The 18,767-nt window shown below is 43.0% G+C and overlaps 1 protein-coding gene across 1 annotated transcript in view; it reads right to left on the bottom strand.

The window, feature by feature from the left end:
- adamts6 (ADAM metallopeptidase with thrombospondin type 1 motif 6) overlaps positions 1-17,373 on the bottom strand; it is a 180,663-nt gene extending 163,290 nt beyond the window's left edge. Inside the window, exon 1 of the mRNA XM_062972381.1 lies at positions 16,837-17,373. The gene's annotated coding sequence lies outside the window, so the exon portion shown is untranslated. The remainder of the gene's footprint in view (positions 1-16,836) is intronic.
- Between the last annotated feature and the right edge of the window lie 1,394 nt (positions 17,374-18,767).

Raw genomic sequence — 18,767 nt, 5'->3', positions numbered from 1 at the left:
ACAAATCGGAAAGGTCCAATGAGACACTCTGCACAGGTGCAAGCACATATGTGCATAATGCACAAACCAAGATTAAGGGGGAAAAATCTTACTATCTATATCTATATATCTATAATAAAAGTGAAATCGGGGTATGTATCAGCGTTTTGATTGGCCTGGCGGAATATGTGCTCGCGTTTTGATTGGCCTCGCAGAATATGGATCAGCTTTCTAATTGGCCAGCCGGAATATGGGCCAGCTCTGATTGGCCGCCACTTTCACAGGCCACTGGGATCGCTGAGGGAAAAACTACTACCAACTGGCTTCGTTCGGCCTACTTATCTCCTCAGAACGAAGCTAGCTCTGGGAGAGTTAACAGCCTCGGCCTACACTTTGGTAATCCAAAACACCACTGGGACCACCAGGAAGGCCGGAGCTGGACCAAACCTGACACACATAACCCCTACGACCCATGAACCCACTGACAACGGATCTGGACCACATAGACCCAACATGCCCAACTGTCATACTGATAATAAAAAAACTTTGGTTCTAAGAATTACAGTTCACTCACACATTCACAGCATTCTGAATCCAACTAATGATGGAAAATAATTATGTTTTAATGCTTCCTTTTCAACAATGTTTGTGGGTATGTTTATGAAAACTCTACCCGCTCACCTCACCTCCTTCAGCGCTTCTACTGACAGGCTGCTAGGCCCGGCTAGGCCAAAGGCGGGGGCCATCTTCACCCCTTAATACTGTTCCAAAGAAGACAGGTTTTCCCTGGCTCATTGGGACATAGTATTATTCACAGCACACTAAAGAGAAAATAATGATTATCTTTTAAATCTTTCCTTTTAAGGATGGTTTACTCCCCCCCCCCCCCCCAGTTTTTACTGAGGCAAAAAACTACCACAGAGCAGGCTTTGGCCTACTCACTCTAACAGGCCTGACACATACAGTCCCCATGGCCTACTATACACCTGGGCACTGTTTGGGGTGGGATGGACCATGGATGATGGACTTGCATATGGGAGTTGTAGTTCACCTGCCCCCACTGAACACAGCTATGTCTTATTTATACTACTATTGCTTGACGTTACTTTTATGTTTTATTTATATGGTGGATGTTAGCACGTGGCTTAATGACCTTGCAAGCCACTTCGGGTCCATTGCAGAAAGGCGGGGGAGAAATATCAGAATTAAATAAATACATAAATAAATGTCTCAATTGTATGTATGGTTGGAATGACCTTCTGTCGGGAGGGCTTGAATGGACTCTTCCTTTGTGGCAGATGGGGCTGGACTGGATGACCTTCAAAGACCCCTTTCAAATCTAGGACTCTCTCTATCTCCCAATCGTATTTGTGACTGGATGGCCATCTGTCGGGAGGGCTTGGATGGTGTCTTCCTCTATGGCAGAAGGGGGTTCAACTAGATGGCCTTTGGGCACCCCTTCTAACTCTAGGATTCTATGGAAGCCTTTAAACCAGGCACGGGCCAACTTGGGCCCTCCAGCTGTTTTGGACTCAAACTCCCACAATTCCAGACAGCCTACCCCATGATGCGCTTTATGTCCTGGTGCCGTTTGCGGGATGATGGACCATGGGTGATGGGATATGTAGTACTTTCAATCATTATGATTCCCACAGGCCACTGCGATGCCCACCAGTGACGGAACTGGACCAAACTTGGCACACAGATGGGACATGTAGTACCTTCACTCACTTCTTGAGACCACAGCAACTGCTACAAATGACAGAACTGAACCAAATCTGGTATATATATCCCAAATGACACACTTTATATGTTGCAGCAGTTTGGGGGAGGACAGACCAAGGACGATGGGAGTTGCAGTACCTTCATCCAATTGACCTCCCGCAGGCCACTGTGATTCCCATGAATGACAAAACTGTACCAAACTTGATACACAGGTGCAATGTGGCCCCCTTTACGTCCTGATCCAGTTTGGTGCAGCATGGACCATGGATGATGGGATTTGCAGTACCCTTATCCGATTCACCTCCCACGGACCACTGTGATACCCATGAAAGACGAAACTGTACCATACTTGACACACAGGTGCAATGTCACACAATTTATGTCCTGGTGTTGTTTGCAGAAGAATGCACCAAGGATGATGGGATTTCCAGTACTTTCATCCAATTCACCTCCCACAGACCACTGTGATGCCCATGAATGATGAAACTGTACCAAACTTGACATATAGGTGCAATGTGGCCCACTTTACATCCTCCTATCATTTGAGGAAACAACAGACCATGGATGATGGGATTGACAGTATCTTCACTCACTTCCCCAGACCACTGCGACCCCCACCAATGTCTGATCAAGACCAAACTTGACACATCGAGTCTCCATGACCTGCTTTACATTCTGGAGCTGTTTGGAGGGGGATCGACCATGGACTTGCATATGGGAATTGTAGTTCACCCGTACCAACTAAAGCCAACTGACACTGGATCGAGACTAAACTTGTCCAAGGCAAGAATCAACACAGAAGATTATTTTATTTGGACAGTCTTACCACTCTTTTGGTACTCCTAAGTATTATAAGATGATACTGCTTTATTAGTCATAAATCTTTGTCAGAAACAATAATCATTTTGGAAAAATCTTAATACCCTTTGGGTTGGGCTGTTGTTTTTTTTGTAAGTGTTTGTAAATGTTGCTTTACTTTCCATTGGCCTTTCCATTGTCTAGCATGCTCACATATTAGGTTCTATTTTTTGCCCAAGGATATATTTATTTTTTCTCAAGGAATCAAATTCTTATTAAGATCCATCCCTTTGAGTCCATCTTGATATAAAAAGTTATTATGTACACTAGTACTAAGTGATTGATAGAGGTTCTATAACTGGCAAAGCCAACGGAAAGTCAAAGTATGTAAGCAGGCTTGTTTGTACCATATGGCTTAATGGATTTGGACCAAGCTTGGGGCACATACCTGTCATTATACAACTTAAAGTAATTAAGGATTTGGGCTTACACGCCTCCCCTGTTGGATCACAGAGCTGAGAGAAAGCAAAGGAACAAAGCAGTTTTGATTGTTGCAAGGTAAAGTGACCCTCTGTCATATCAGTAGGAAATAAAGGGAGTGAAGTGGATTGGCTGCTACTAGGTGACATGCGTATTGGGGGGCGGGGGGAGTGAAATAAAAATAAGGTAAGGAAAGAAGGAGGAGAAAGGATAGGAGAAAGAGTATGAAAGGAGGGAAGAAAGAGAAGGAAGAAAGGACAAAAGGGGGGAGATAAGAAAGGAGAAGGAAGGGAGGGAGGGAGGGAGGGAGGGAATAAGCAGGTACATGAGGGAAATGGAGGAAGGAAAAAAAGACCCACAAATAAAACCTGGACATATATGCTGGATATTGGCTAATATTCTCCGTAACATTTCCCTACAAAAACACCCCCACCCAGTCTACTATTCTATCAAAACCTCAATGGATAGGACTACCTTTCCCAATATTTTACAAATACTAAAAAGAGTTTCCATTAAAAGTACAGGCCACTCACTCATTGTTTGGCACAAGGACTAGCAAGGTTTATTATTTTTTGTTGCCCAACCAACATTTATTTCCCTCATTTCTATCCTGCCCTTCTCACCCGAAGGGACTCAGGGCGATTCAACCAACATTTTTATAGCCCTCTTTGTAATCAGAGCTTACCTGCTGTCAGTCATAAATCCTTCAACAATGCAAGACTTAATTTTATTCAATTCATCAACACAATTAAATAAGCAAAGTGCTAGGGCCATCTATGGAATCAGAATTACTCTCTATCAACGCAAAAACTATAGTACATACAATAGCAGCGATAAACTATAATTACATGTGATAATTGCAGACCATAGTGTACACTCTCAAGAGAATAGGAATTACAGACTATTATATAACCTGGGCACACATGTGAGTTAACTCAGTTTTCTACATTTTTCCCATCTCTATTTAGGGATGGCTAAAAGATGTTATCTTTAGGCATTTCCTATGTCTTCCAACTGGAAGGCACATTAATTCAATAGTGTTCAGTATTCTCCGTTATTTTTGCTGGCAGTTGTAAGTCCAGGAACATATCCCCAGAGGATATGGGGGTTGTACTGCAATATAGTTCTGCATTTCTTGCTCTAAAGATAGTTGTGTTGGAGGGAAGGATATGTTAGGAGACTTTATAAACATACACTGAGTCATTTAATAGATATACCTTTTGATTCTAACTATTTTAATGGTTTGCTTTTTAAAAAGTAGTATTTTATTTATTTTTTGTTGTTGTCTTAATAGAAGTCTCATTATAACTGCTTTGGTTAGTACATTATAATCATTTCTTCAGTTCTTAAAGACACTTTTCTCCTATATAGACATCTCTAAAAATGGTGTGCATCTTAGAACCACAGGTGCTTTTAAAATATATTTTATCCAGATAAATACATCTTTTTTCCTGTTGGTGTTCTGTTGTGCATCTTACAACCAATGGCATCTGAGAACTGAAGATATACCATGATCACTAAACTGTATGTATGTCTGTAATACTAATTTTAACTATACTGATTAGGATATGTTTGCTGATATGTTTATGCAGTTTATGTAGTTCATTACATAAGCAGATGTAAAAAAAAAAAAAACCCTACACATCTCCAAAATTCCTCACGATCTTAGAAACTGTGGTCTTGAAATGTCTTCATACCTCACCCATGCCTGGCCTTTTATCTCAATCTGTTTCACTTTCTGCGCATTCTTCTTCATGAAGCGATCTTTTAGCCTACCCCATACAGGAAGGATGTGCTTTTCTAAGGAGGGAGGGAGCCCCTGGACTCATGGGGCAATCATTGGAATCAGACAGGGCACGAGGAGATGTGGAAGGGAGAGGTAGGTTCAGTAACAACAAAATGGGGAGCGAAATAGAGTGCTTACTGCCCCCAAACTGTCTCCTATATCTAACAGTCTGGATAACCAGGGTGAAAGGCCCCCCTAGGTTGAAAATGCTGCTATTGAATGCCAGGTCAGTAAATGGAAAAACAACTGTCACCCAGGACTTGAATCTAGATGAGCATGCTGACCTGATTTATATCACAGAGACCTGGCTAGATGAGATTGGTGAGCTAATCTCTCTCAGCTCTGCCCACCAGGATTCTCTGTGCAGCTGCAAGCGAGACCTGGGAGGCAGGGAGTTGCAGCTGTTTATCGTGATTCCATCCCCCGATCAGGTTTCCCATCCAACAGTCAACAGCATTTGAATGTATTTAACTAAAGGTTGGTAACTGGGAAAGAACAGAGACAGAACACCCCATTGCTCAACAGTCTCCCTTCCTTAGCTAGCCGGGATGATCTCGGTGTTGGCATTAGAGCCTCAGCGGCTAATAATTCTGATAGACTTCAACATCCATGTTGAGAATACCCTGTCAGGAGTGGCTCAGGACTTCATGGCCTCCATGACAACCATGGGTCTTTCCCAAGTGGTGTCTTGCCCCACCCATCCTACCAGACACACTTTGAACCTTGTTTTTTTTGTGTAAGATGAGATTATGGTGATTGTGGTGTGGAGGACTTGTTACAGTTCCGTTGTCATGGACCAATCACTACCTGGTCAGGTTTAGATTCGTTAGGATTCCAAACCTCTGAGGTGGGGGACTGATTAAGATGGCCCACCCCAGGAGGCTTATGGATCCGAATGGATTCTTCATGGCTCTTGGGGATTTTCCTGTCACCTAGGCAGACAATTCTGCTGAAGCTCTGGCTAACCTCTGGAATAGGGGAATGGTCTGGGTGCCATTTGCTCCTGAACATCCTCTCTCACGGAGCAGAGCCAAACCAGCCCCTTGGTTTTCCAAGGAGTTGGCGATGATGAAGCAAGTGAGAGGGAGACTAGAGCGGCGTTGGCAGAAAACTTGACGCGAATCTGACTGAACACGGGCTAAAGCATATTTGAAAGCCTACTAAATAGCAATGGCAGCAGAAAAATCGTTCCTTGCAGCCACCACTACATCTGCAAGGAACCATCCAGCTGAGCTGTTTCGTGTCGTCAGAGTGCTATTACATACTGATCCCCAAGGAGAAATCCCTGACCACACTTGAATTCGTTTAGAGAGGCCAGGTGTTCCTGGGAAACAAGTTGTCCAGGAACACCTGGCCTCTCTAAACGAATTCAAGTCCCCAGGGCCAGATCAGCTACATCCAAGAGTATTGAAGGAACTAGCGGATGTTATTTCAGAACCACTGGCAATTATCTTCGAGAGTTCTTGGAGAACGGGAGAAGTCCCAGAAGATTGGAGGACGGCGAATGTGGTCCCTATCTTCAAGAAGGGAAAAAAGAACGACCCAAACAATTACCGTCCGGTCGGCCTCACGTCGATACCAGGCAAGATTCTGGAAAAGATCATTAAGGAAGTGGTCTGTGAACACTTAAAACAAATGCGGTCATTGCTAATAGTCAACACGGATTTACCAAAAACAAGTCATGCCAGACTAAACTGATCTCTTTTTTCGATAGAGTTACGAGTTGGGTCGATACAGGGAATGCTGTGGATGTAGTGTATCTGGATTTCAGTAAGGCCTTCGACAAAGTCTCCCACGACCTTCTGGCAAACAAACTAGTAAAATGTGGGCTAGACAAAACTATGGTTAGGTGGATCTGTAATTGGCTAAGCGAACAAACCCAAAGGGTGCTCACCAATGCATCGTCTTCATCATGGAAAGAAGTGACAAGTGGAGTGCCGCAGGGCTCCGTCTTGGGCCCGGTTCTGTTCAACATCTTTATTAACGACTTAGACGAAGGGTTAGAAGGCACGATCATCAAGTTTGCAGACGACACCAAACTGGGAGGGATAGCTAACACTCCAGAAGACAGGAGCAGAATTCAAAACGATCTTGACAGACTAGAGAGATGGGCCGAAACTAACAAAATGAAGTTCAACAGGGACAAATGCAAAATACTTCACTTCGGCAGAAAAAATGGAATGCAAAGATACAGAATGGGGGACGCCTGGCTTGACAGCAATATGTGCGAAAAAGAGCTTGGAGTCCTCGTAGACAACAAGTTAAACATGAGCCAACAATGTGATGCGGTAGCAAAAAAAGCCAATGGTATTCTGGCCTGCATAAATAGGGGTATAGCATCTAGATCCAGGGAAGTCATGCCCCCCCCCCCTCTACTCTGCCTTGGTCAGACCACACCTGGAATACTGGGCACCACAGTTGAAGGGAGATGTTGACAAGCTGGAAAGCGTCCAGAGGAGGGCGACTAAAATGATTAAGGGTCTGGAGAACAAGCCCTATGAGGAGCGGCTTAAAGAGCTGGGCATGTTTAGCCTGCAAAAGGGAAGGCTGAGAGGAGACATGATAGCCATGTATAAATATGTGAGGGAAAGTCATAGGGAGGAGGGAGCACGCTTGTTTTCTGCTGCCCTGCAGACTAGGACACGGAACAATGGCTTCAAACTACAGGAAAGGAAATTCCACCTGAACATCAGGAAGAACTTCCTCACTGTGAGAGCTGTTCGGCAGTGGAATTCTCTGCCCCGGACTGTGGTGGAGGCTCCTTCTTTGGAGGCTTTTAAGCAGAGGCTGGATGGCCATATATCGGGGTTGCTTTGAATGCGATTTCCTGCTTCTTAGCGGGGGGTTGGACTAGATGGCCCATGAGGTCTCTTCCAACTCTACTATTCTATGATTCTACAGCAGCCCACTGTGAAGAATTTGTAAGGCACTGTATTTTACATGGGGTGGCACCATGTGTGCTATTGTAAGCCGCCCTGAGTCCCTATGGGAGATGGTGGCAGAGTAATTATTATTATTATTATTATTATTATTATTATTATTATTATTATTAAGTTGTTCAGATCCGTTCCGACTTGGATGCTCTTATTGACACAGTTCCAATAGATGTAACTTTGGCTCCTGCTTGTCCAGTGTTGATGGGATATTTTCAATTGGTGCAGCCTGAGGATGTGGACAGGATCCTTGGAGAGACGAGAGCTACCACATACTGTATATTCTAGATTCTTGCCCTTCCTGGCTGATCAAACAGCCCAGAGGGGGACTGGCAGAGTGGGTAAGGTGGAACATGGCAAAGTTCCAACTTGCCTAAAGGAGGCAGTTGTGAGGCCTATAGTAAAAAAGCCATTCCTAAACCCCTCTATAATGGACAACCATCAGCCAGTGTCCACGCTTCTATTTTTGAGCAAGATTCTGGAGCGTATGGTGGCCTCCCAACTCCAGGGATTTCTGGATGAAACAGATTATCAAGATCCATTTCAATAGGTTTTTAGGCCTGGCTATGGAACAGAGACAGCTTTTGTCACCTTGGTGGTTGACCTATGCTCGTTCCTTGAGAAGCCAGATCTGGCCATAGTGGTGCATGCCTTAGTAACATTCTGTATGGATTACTGTAACATGCTCTAAATGGGGCTGCCTCTGAATAGTGCTCAGAAACTTCAGCTGGTCCAAAGAGCTGCTGCTAGGTTGCTCACTGCGGTTGGCTATAGGGAGTAGACAATCCCCCTGTTGCAACAGCTCCACTGGCTGCCAGTTTGTTTCCCGGCACAGCTCAAGGTGCTGGTTATGATCTTTAAAGCCCTAGACGGTCGAGGTCCAGGCTATTTGGCTGACTACATCCCCTTGAATGAACCTTCAGGACAGGCCCTTCTCTCTCAGCCCTACCTCCATCTTAAGCTCGGTTAGTGGGAACAAGAGAAAAGGCCTTCTCAGTGGCTGCCCTTCAATTCTGGAACACCCTGCCCGGGGAAGCCAGGATAGCCCCCTCCCTGCTGTCCTCCCGGCAGCAGGCTAAAACCTTTTTATTCAGGCAGGCTTTTAAAGATGAAGATGTACAAGATCTAGTCAGGGGGTGCTGTGGTTTTTAACTTGTTTTAATGATTTGAACTAGGATTTTTTTAATACTGTTTATATCTAATCCTGTTTTAATGTTCGTATATTTGTATATTTTAAATGGTTATGCTGTTGTTTTTGTGTTAAGCCGCTTTGAGTCCCCTGTGGGGAAGAGAAAGCAGGGCATAAATAAATTGAGGAGGAGGAGAAGGAAGAGGAGGGGGCAGGCCTACACAGCCTTCACCCTCCAGATGTTTTGGACTTCAGCTCCCAGAATTCCTGAATATTGGGCAGGCTGGCTAGAGCTTCTGGGAACTGGAGGCCCAAACACTTGGAGGGACGCAAATTGTGCAGGCCTGTTCTACAGTGTAATGTTTGACCTCCGGAGTTTATTAGCTGCTGATCAAGTGTTGCTATGAGTAAAGTTCAATATGTAATTTACATGAAAATGTAGCTCAGATGTGAACTTAACTGTCTGGAAACATACAGAGGTCAATGTGTCTTAAAGCCAGAACAGCTGGAGACAATGGAAGGCAGCTGCACTCCAACATATCTAGAAGCCACCAGGGTGGAGAAACCTGTTCTAGATTTTGTGCAACAGTTTTCTCTTACTCAACTAAGAAGCAGCTGGTCCATAACCCGCTTAAACTATAAAAGGTTAGATCAATGTTAATTGCACTATGCTAGCAAAAATCAACTTCATCTACAGAGCTTTGGATCAAGAGAAAAGCTATAACTAACATCTCTGCCTGAAAACCTCTTGTGCTAAAAATTTAGCATTATTAGTTTTTCCATCCAGGATATTTATTTTTGCGGCACTTATTCTCATCCAATACTTGAATTGTTTTTGCTAATTAAAAAGTTGATATATCAAACTAATTTGGTAGTATTTTTTAAAGTGTGAATTATATTAATCTTCAACAGACTTAGGTCAAGGATGAAAACTATGCAGCCCTTTATCTGTTACTTGATAACAGCTCTCGTGAAGCCTAGCCAACATAACTGTGAAACTGCTATAAGTTGCAGTCCAACTACATCTGGTCGACAACATGAACAGTGGATATGCTTAGCTTGAAAAAAAAAACACAGACCACATGATAGCCATCTTTAAATATCTGAAGAGATGCCATGTAGAATATGGACAGAAAAGTCATGTTCTTCTGTTCCAAAGATCAGAACACACACCAGTGAATTCACATTACAAGAAAAGAATTAACTGTCTCAGAGCGGGTGATCTTTAAACAGACTGGATAGCCATCTTCAGGAATATTTTAGGTGTGTATACCTGCATGGCAGGGGACTGGACTAGATAGCACTTCTGGTCACTTCCAACTTTATGATTCCATAATTCCCCAGTCACCTCTGACTTAAACTGTGGTCCAAAAGTAGGTGCACCTAAACACTGTAGTCTTTCAATCAAAGAAATAGTTTCCCATGTTCTCAGCAGAAGTTTGGAACTGTGCCTTCCATTCTCTACTAAAAGCATACATCAAATGCAATCTCTAGTGACTTTACATAATAGATGATATTAATATATTAAACCTACGCTACAGTCTGTAGCTAACACGTGCTCCTATTCAATATAAAATAAAATCAGTCCATCTGTTAGGCACAGACATTTCTGGCTCAAAGCATATTATTTTGCAAGCAGGTGGCATAATTTTGGCTAAGTCAAATGTGCAGGTGTTGGGCTTAATTTGATTTATCAGTGTTTTCATTCATACATTTTAATACCAACAGGGACTTTTAAATTACTATGCAGTCTGGCTCTCTTCATAAATGAAACCACAGAATCACAATCAGCAATTCTTGTATGAGCAGAACTATATCAGCATGCCTAATTTACTTTTATTGAACAAGTATTTGTACAATGGTTTATGTTCAATTACAACTGTATATATAAAGCACATATATACATTAGCTAAGGTGTTCCAGAGCTTAATGAATTTTGTTTTGTTTTTAGATAGGTATGCCTTATTCTTGAAATGTATACATTTTAATCTCTTTGGACTTTGATCTACATTTTGTCTGACTTTAACTTTTTCTGTTTGAATACCTTTATAAATGAAACTATAGAAAGAAGAAGAGAGATTTGCAACATCTCAAATAGTTATTTTTGAACTATTTCTAGTCTTAAGTAAAAATGCCATTCACAACCTATTTATTCCAGAGTATTTATATTCAAGTATATGGGTCTGTACCAGGGTAAGTGAACTGTGAAGTTAACCCCAAAGCAATTAAAGTAACTCACATGCATACAAATAAAACACAGCACAAAGAATGTCCCACTTGGCATTCTGTTGATTCATCCATGAGACTTACAAGCCTTATCCTTTTGGTAACTGTGCGTAAAAGAGGTTTGCACTGTGGCAGCCTTAATGGCATCCTTCAGAAAACAAGCAGAAGGGAACTAAACAGCTCAGCTCACCTGCCTCTAAAAAGGATGAGAAAATACTCTTACAGCTCATGGACTAAATTGGTGTTAAGGGCTGCAGCCTCGTTGAAGGCCAGGACATGTTATGCTAGGCAGATGAACTATACAGCCCTTTGGGTGTTTTTGTTATTAGCCAGCACAACCAACAGTGTGGAATGCTAGGAGCTGCAGTCCAACAACATTTGGAAGACCATAAAATGGCACCATGGTTCTAGCATCACTATCAGGAAATTTTCCGTGTCAGACAATCTCACTCTCCACCCCTCCTCCCATGACACTGTGCAAGATATAAGTAGCTATATGATGAAAGCAGATGACAGAGCAATCATCCTGCACTATAAGACACTAAAAAAACAGGCCACAGTGACTCTCACAATTTTCCAGAAATGGAGTGATGAGCAACAAGAGATGGAGGGGAAGGAAACACTAAGAAGGCTACAGGTACTGTTGGAAACTGTTCAGAAACTACAGTGGGTCTAAAATGCTATGGTAGGCCAGTTATAAGGATCAAATACCTATCTTGCCAAGGAACTGCACTGGCAGAATTCAAAGTGTTGGCCATGACCTATACAGTTCAGGCCCATACTATCTGAAAAACCGTATCTCCCTATACCAGCATGCCAGAACCTTAAGATCTATAGGGAGGACTTTCTCTTTGTCTTGCACCCTTACAAGCTCACTTGGTGAGGACATGAGGACTTTTTGGTGGCTGCTCCCACCAGCTGGAACTTCCTTCCATGGCCCTTTCCTTGCTGTCCTTTTGCCAGTAAGTGAAGACTTTTTTTCTTTAAATAAGCTTTTAATGTATACACTGGACAAGCTTTTTACTGGACATGTTTTTAAAATATTTTAAACTGATGTTTACATGTATTATATGATTTTAATTGTTTTTAGATTGTATGGTAACTGTTTTTGGAAATAACCTTGGATACTGCTCTAGGAAAAAGCAGTATATAAATTAAATAAATAAATACAAGTAGCACCTTCAGAAGAACATTTTCAAGTAATGGGGGGCAAGAAAAGAATGGAAGAGAACGTGTAGCAATAGCAAAGACAATGACACTTTTGCTGGTTCTGCCCACTATCAGCTACAAATTATGTAATGAATGTTGCTATAGGGACTTGGAAAGAGGAGAACAGGCATCAAAGATTGTCCTGTGCCTGCAGGTGATCGCTCTGTGATATAGGAAGAGTACATGTATCTCTTTGTACTGATGCTGGGAACCTCCAAATTAATCTTATGCTCTGCTCTACAAACTATGTGTAGAATCGCATAAAGTGAGAATCAGAGTGTCACATTATGTTTTGGCTAGTTCTGGAAAAAAGGCATAATATTTAGAAAAAGTACTGTTTCCTCAAGAACATTCAACTTGAATTATTATTTAACACACATGTAAATCCAATCGTCATGAACCTAATGGAAAAAGCCATTCTGGAACAGTAAAACCAAGGTGAAGAAAAGAGGCAATAAATAGTGCACAGGGGAACTCTGTGGAGGTGCAGGTGATTGGTTTAGCAGCTTTTTCCTGACTAGTACAAACCTGCCTTTCTTCTCCCTCAATATGTTACAATTAAAATGCTATAAATATATTAGCAGGGGTGAGGACATGATATAGTTACACTGACATTCACCTCAGTTTCCTTCTGGGGAGGATAGCTATTTTAGAAGCCTTGCAGTGGCTAAAGCCAGAAAGAGGAGGATTGTGGTATTCTTCATCTCTTCTGCAGCATTGGAAAGGTTTGGCTGGCTGGCTGGCACTGCTTGGTTGGTCTAGTCCTTTCCAACAAGGAAAAAACATAGTCCAGTCAGCCTGTGAGCCTTGTCCTGTACTTTGGAAACAACTGGTGGCAGGACTGTGATATAAAACAATATTTACAACAACATAAAATTGTTATATTTTAATAATGATTGGATCATCATTATGGGCCCTGTATTCCTGGATGTACCTTGTACCTAGTGAGGGTAATCCAATTCTGTTTACATGACTCCTATATCTATCTCAGTAAATGCAGATGTAGGAGTAAAATATTATTCCCTACTTTTTTTTCTCCCCTCTCCCAAAGTTCTTTTGATTTCTTATATAATCTTTCCTGACATTTCCCTGATGAAGGAAAGTATTGTGTGCCTGCCTTTGGATTACTACTACTTAATGGTTAATCTTGGATGTGACATTGGGAAAGAGAGAGAAAAAAGAGGAGGGGGCATTCCATGGTGAAAGGTAGGCACTCTGGATGTAAGCAGAAATGCCACAAGTTTCTAGATCTTGAAAACAAGGTTTTTGGGGGATCCGAACTGTGGCTCAAATGAAGGCCTTTGGGGCCCTTTCAATCCACCTAACCATCACCCGCAGCCTTGGGGCTTTCTACTCCAAAAGTCTTCATGTGAACAGGTAAAAGTAACAGCCTCTGCCAGTGTGTTCCCTCATCCAAGTGACCCCTCTTGCTTCACTACCAAATAGCAATCCAACAGTGCCCACAAGGCAGCTACCACACACCAACATCACCAGTCCTGGGGCTATGTCCAAAAGCAGATCAGAAAAATATCACCAATTGGCTTCCCCATTAATACCCACACAGGCATATCCCCATATTCATTCTCCAACTTCCTCACCATTCATCACCCTGAGAGCAACCTTTGCTGAGATAGTCATTGCCTCTCATGCTATAGCAGCATCTGTAGCTCACTCAGCAAATACCTGCAGACACATCTTGCATGTCCTGGGATTTATTTTTTTTGGGGGTGTGGATGGGAGAGACTGATTGACTCAACCAGGCTGAAACCAAAGCAAAAGAAAATGACATCTATAAAGAAGCCCAAATTATTTGCTGCTTAGTTGCTTGGCCTCCCTCCCCTTACAGCACCCATTGTGTATTCCACGCTGCAGAATTATTGATAGCACTTTACTATACAGCTCAAGAAATGTGTAGTTTGCTGAGGCACAAAACTACAAACTTCTAAATTCCACAGCATTGAGCCATGGCAGTTAAACCACATCAATTGTCCGGAGTAGATGTCCCCCTAAGTCCCAGTGCAGTTACACTGGTGGTTTGCTATTTATGAAATGGTGGAAAATCGCATCTGATGTAACTACTACTTGCAGACACTATATCAAGTGTTCATGATCCTCATCCTATGTCTCAGCCGTAAATTCCATGTACCTGAATGCCCTTGATTTCTAGAATGATGTATTCCTGAAACTTGTCCTGAGGGCTGAAGATACTTGCTTCATCCATGTTGCTATAATCCTGCAGTTTGGCCACATCATAGTCTGTGATGCAGGCCTTCCAAAAGACCTGTGGGCTTTAAAAATACACAGGGCGACCCTGCAGTTGCTTGATGCTATGGAATAATGGGAGTTGTGGTTCCCATGGCAAGGTTGCAAGGTTGCTGTGGGATGTCCCAAAGACACCATCCGCTTCATTTAAAGGGCTTATCGAAAGGGCATGCTAGCTTTCAAAAAACAGCTTAAAATGAAGATTTGAAGAATGCAGTGATTGTTGGAAGCCCCCCCCCCTCTTTCCCAAACTTTTTTTTTAGATTTGGCTAATATAGCACAAGAGAAAAGAGAAGGTTATTACAGCACTCTGCATGTTAGTTGGAAGGTTCCCCTAAATTCAATGGGATTACTCCCAAGTCAGCTTGCCTACTATGCAAAGGATTATGCAGCAACTTTCCTAAGAAGCCCCCCAAAAAGCACATTAATAAACCTTTCCGCCTGAATGCAACTGGCCAGATCACCTACCACTTGGGTGGTGAATGAGGGGAGTTGGGGGAGAGGAGAGAAAACTCTGGTTATCTGTAAAACTTTATGCCCTTCTCTTTTTTTCTTCCCTTTCACCACTTGCTAAGGGATCAGTTGTCATTTTTGTACTGCTGCAAGTCCAGACTACTTTTTAAAAAGTATTTTCCAACCAAATCCCTTCTTACATGTACACAAACTTCCTCTGGGTACAAAAAAACAGTTTATATCTTTCCCTACCCTACTCCCCTCTTAAAGAACAAAATTCCTCCATTTCCCAACCGGAGGGAAGAAGTCGAGTAGCTGAGTTCTTGGGGGAGCTGATCCTCAAGTGAACATCCAGCAGCCCATTTCCAGACAGCAGCGCTCAATCTATTTGGATAAAACGCGTGTGACCCAGACATTTGGCATGGGGCCCAAATGCATTGCAAAGGCAGTCCAAATAAAAACAGAGTCTGGGACTGACTTGCCTTTCTTCCCCTCTCCTGGAACAATGAAAAAGAACCAGCAGAGGCATGGGATTGAGCACACACTGAGAGCAGGGAGCCCTATTTCAGCTGCTTCTCTCCCTCCCACTTCCAGGGGTGCAACTACACTGTAGAATTCATGTAGCCTGTCACCCACGGTTCAGTATTATGGAATCCTGGCCGTTGTAGTTTTACAAGGTCTTTAACCTTCTCTGCCAAAGAGTGCTGGTGTTTCACCAAACTCCTCCTCCCAGGATCCCATAACATTGAGCCATTGCAGTTAAAGTGGTATCAAACTGCATTATTCATATAGTGTAGATGCACTCACAGTCAAAACCTTTCCCCCAAACAGCCCAGGAACAGACACATATCCCTTCAAAAGGCTCTGTGAAGGTGACAAGTCTATCAGGTCCCTCAGTGCCTGGGGATGCATTTGTGCTCTAGAATGAATGCAGTTGGATACTACTTTAACTGCCATGCTCAGCATGATGGAATTCAGGGAGTTGTGGTTTTACATGGTGTTCAACCTTCTTTGTCAAAGAATGCTGGTGCCTCACAAAACTACAACTCCCAGGATTCCACAGCATAGAGTCATAGCAGTTCTACTAGTGTCAAACTATGTTAATTCTACAGTGTTGATGTACCCTGGGGGGGAATCAAAGCCACTCTCTTCTGCTAGCCAACCCATTTAGTCTCTGAAAAGAGTTTAATGTGTCTCTTTATTTCAGGTGAGCAACTGAGAACGCATCTACACTGTAGAATTAATGCAGTTTGACACTACTTTCTCTGTCATGGTTTAAATGCTATGAGAATCCTGGGATTTGTAGTTTCACAAGTTCTTTCACTTTCTCTGCCAAAGAGTGCTGCTGGTGCTTCACCAGACTCCAAAAATGGGTGTCAAGATGCCCTAATTCTGCAGTGTAGATGCACTCTGGGATCCGATTATCAAAACCCTGTCACCTCTTTTTTTTAAAAGTATGCACTTGTCTCCTTCGTTTGTGTAGCAAATGGTGTGCCCTCATCACAACCACCAGCACATAATGGACTTGCAATATTGGAAGCAAGGTCAATGCATTTTTAAAAACACACATAAACACAATCCTCAAACCCTTTTGCATGTTTTTTCCTTGCCAAGTTTGGCTCGATTTTTAAACCCTTACGTTTTTCACACTTCAGAAAGCCAGCTTCCACAGAAAATCCCCGCACCCCCATTGTCTTCCCCGTTCACAATTTAATCCCCCAAATGCAAAGGTTTCTCTGTAAAATAATCCAAAATTCGCCTTTTGCATTAGAAAGCAGCAGCACCACCACCCACTTCACATCTGACAAGAAAAATTACAGCAAGGCAAAAGAGTCGGTGAAAAGTTCTTTCCTTACCGTTTTCATCTTCAATATATTTTGCTATAAAGGGAGTTTCAGACAATAGCAATTGCCCGGGAAGGTTCCCGTACTCCTTCCTCTCTCCCTCTGATTTTTCCCCCTCCTTGGAAAGCCAGGCCAGTTATATTCTAGAGCAGAATAAATTCCTCTATAAACCACTTCTTAAATAGGGGAAGCCGTGGAAAGGGACTGACTGGGTAGCCAAAGGGATGCCATCCGTTCATGCCCTGGATATTTTTGTCTTTTTACAACCCAAAAAGTGGAGAGGAAGAAGGGAAAAGGGTAGAAAGAAAAGGAAGAGGAGGGGAAAGGCTTGCTTTGAATTTGGGGTTTCTTTTTTCCTTCTTGGCTACTTCCTTTGAGTGCAGTTATCATGTGAGTATCATCACCAGAGAGAAGGGGGAAAGAAGAGGGGAAAAGAGGGAGCAGGAAAGAGGCTGGAGGGAGAGAGAAAAGTTGTGTGGAAGGAGTAGCAGCAGCAGCAGTTCTGGAGCTCTCTTCTCCTCCTCACTACCGGCCTCCAGCCAAGTTTGGAGCTGCAGGAGGAGCGGACTATTTTGGCCTGGGAGGGTTTTGGGCAGACTGACGTCACTCTGCAAGCCCCCGGCGTTGTGCGCATGTGCGGCCCATCACGGGGAGGGGGAGGGGGACGCGGAGGTACAGTCAAGGGAGCCACCGAGGGGCCCAAAGAAGCCCAAAGCGGGCCTCCGGCATCGGGTATAAGCTCCCTCCCCAACTTTGGCATAGCCACGTTTCTGGAAGGAGGCCGGTGGATGGGGAAAGGCTTGTGCCGTTGCCAGTCTCTGTGCTTTTTCCCCTTGATTTATTTCCCTGCTCTGGGGAAAGGGGAAAAAGGAGGGAATCTGCTTTTCCTGGGACCTCCAAATTGGGAAGGAGCTTTAGATTTGCTCATCATTGCACAGGATTCCCATCTGTCTCAATGGTGGTGGTGGTGCACGTGTGAGATTGTTGTAACTCCCTTTATAAAACTAATCCAGGAATGTTTATGTCACAGTATAGCTTCCAGTTATTAAACTGCTACACCATCTTTTTTAAAATTTTAGAGTAGTTGTAAATTGGAAATTACTTGAAGGCACCCAACCAACTATATGAGTGTGATGAGATTAAGAAAATTAGAAAGAATAAACATGGCCTCATATTTTGAGAGGGTTGAAATGGACAAGAGGGATCCTCTCACCTCTCCAGGAGTCTACCGTATACCATGCAGCTGTGGACAAGTCTTCATAGGGACCACCAAACACAGCATTGCCCAGACACGAATCAAGGAACATGAAAGGCACTGCAGACTAATTCAACCAGAGAAGTCAGCCATAGCAGAACACTTGATGAACCAACCTGGACACAGCATATTATCTTGAGAACACAGAAATGCTGGACCACTCTTAACAGCTACCATGTCATACTACACAGAAAAGCCATTGAAATCCACAAGCATGTGCACAATTTCAACAGAAAGGAGGAAACAATGAAAATGAACAAAATCTGACTATGAGTGTTAAAAAATCTAAAATCAGGACAGTAAATGAAGAACAACACTCTGAAAATGGGAATTCCAGACATAAAACATTCAGTGCCAGCTAACACCTGCCAACAAAGGATTCCTCCAGGCATGAATCAGCCAAACCTTGAAACTGAAATCAAAGTGATTAATTGTAACCTTCATACCTGCCTCCAGCAGATAAGAATTATTTCTCCCACCCTGGACCTTCCACAGATATATAAACCTCCTTTGCCTAGTTTCCAACCTCATAACCTCTGAGGATGCCCGCCATAGATGTGGGTGAAATGTCAGGAAGGAATGCTTCTGGAACATGGCCATACAGCCCAGAAAACTCACAGCAACCCAGTGATTCCGGCCATGAAAGCCTTCGACAACACATTTTTGCATTGTTTTTTTGTTTTTTGTA

Source organism: Anolis carolinensis, chromosome 2, assembly GCF_035594765.1.
Source record: "Anolis carolinensis isolate JA03-04 chromosome 2, rAnoCar3.1.pri, whole genome shotgun sequence".
NCBI classification, from domain to species: domain Eukaryota; kingdom Metazoa; phylum Chordata; class Lepidosauria; order Squamata; family Dactyloidae; genus Anolis; species Anolis carolinensis.
Note: the sequence above shows the minus strand (reverse complement) of the source record. Positions and strands in the feature narration are given on the sequence as shown.